At 34.8% G+C, this 1652-nt stretch overlaps 1 non-coding gene across 1 annotated transcript; it reads right to left on the minus strand.

Moving 5' to 3' along the window:
- Window positions 1-989: 989 nt before the first annotated feature.
- On the minus strand, window positions 990-1096 carry LOC138806520 (U6 spliceosomal RNA). Its single transcript, XR_011365907.1, has one exon. It is a non-coding gene; the product is annotated as a U6 spliceosomal RNA (small nuclear RNA).
- Between the last annotated feature and the right edge of the window lie 556 nt (window positions 1097-1652).

The raw sequence follows: 1652 nt of genomic DNA on the forward strand, positions 1-1652 counted from the left end.
ATATTCAGCAAGATATCACTTTGGTAACCCAGCAGATATTTATAAATACAACAAAAATTCATAAAGCCTCCATCATTTGGATAACAACTTCATCTTAATATTGATTGTGGTAAATTCCAAACCTGGCTTAGTTCTAATTTACCTCTATTTCTAAGGAAAGAACTTGAAAACTCTACTAGATGTGCTCTGTATTTAATATTTCCAGTCTGGTTTGGGGAATATGTTATACACATTTCTAGGTAACCTACTACTGTCTGGGGTGTGTGTGTGTGTGTGTGTGTGTGTGTGTGTGTGTGTGTGTGTGTGTGTGTGTGTGTGTGTGTGTGTGTGTGTGTGTGTGTGTGTGTGTGTGTGTGTGTGTGTGTGTGTGTGTGTGTGCGTGTGTGTGTGTGTGTGTGTGTGTTTGTGTGTGTATGCATAAATATGTAGCTTCTTTCCTTCAAAGTATTCTTTCTCACAAGTAATAATGTCTACTTCAGTATCTGTAGACCTAATCTCTTGTCTCTGTATTAGTGGACATTTCTGAAGTTAACCTGACTTTCATCACCTGAAAACTACCTTTATAATGTAAGCTATTGCATTTATAGGATTTACCTTGTCAATCAAATTCTCTCAGAGATTATAATCATGCCCTGTTTGCTATCCAATTATGTAAATCATTATTTCATAGTGACTGTCAGCATTTTCATAGATTAAGGTAGAAAGGTTAGCATAAAGAGGAATTTAACATATACAAGAGCAAAACTGATTCTAAAAATATTATTCTAAGTGAAAGAAGTTATAAAATGATAAAACATGTTGTGCAATTGAAGTTGGTTAAATATCTAGAACAAGCAGATTATCCATAATAGAGCAAGAGGTTGTTGCATAAAGTTTGGATATTGAGCAGCAATAAGGAAGTAAAATTTATTGCATACAAGTACTTTTTAAAGAGAGATTAAAATATTCCAAAATTACATTATGATACTGATTTTTTCACATACTGAAATAAAAATATGGAACGCTTCATGAATTTGCGTGTCATCCTTGTGCAAGGTCCATGCCAATCTTCTCTGTATCGTTCCAATTTTAGTATTTGTGCTGCTGAAGTGAGCACCAGGTTTGTTTTCTTACTCTTTTGGTTTCAGGATGTCAGTTCCTATTTGATCTACATATTCTTGGAACCTGGTACCGAGAGTACAGAGAGAGAAACATAGAAGTTTGGAAGTCGTCCCTGGACATATTCCTTCATGTGATACTTGCAGTGTTATAACTTCAGTAGTGCTTTAGTAACTGTTGTTTTCCAGTGTATTTATTCTTCATTTTTCTTTGGAAAGCCAGAGATTTTAGTTTGGGTCTTTCAACAATGGACTTGGGCTGATCCACAGTGATGCAAATACAATGGTCAATCTGGCTTTTGCACTTTTCATAAGAACACCAAATTTGCAATCAGCAAAGATGGAAAGATCTTTCATTGATAAATAACCTCATTAGAACTGTTCCAACAAAGCTCTTCTGCCACATGAAGACAGATCTTCTATGAAAACAGAGAATTGACCAGGTCATTCTGATAATTATGAAAAATTTTTGGAAAAAGGAGTTTGATTGTATACCCTTCTTTTGACTTTTTTTTTTTTGAGGTACTGGGGTTTTAACTAGGCAAAGACAAGCAC

The sequence above is a fragment of the Dipodomys merriami genome, unplaced genomic scaffold (assembly GCF_024711535.1).
Source record: "Dipodomys merriami isolate MVZ:Mamm:240054 unplaced genomic scaffold, mDipMer1.0.p SCAF_10, whole genome shotgun sequence".
Classification (NCBI taxonomy): domain Eukaryota; kingdom Metazoa; phylum Chordata; class Mammalia; order Rodentia; family Heteromyidae; genus Dipodomys; species Dipodomys merriami.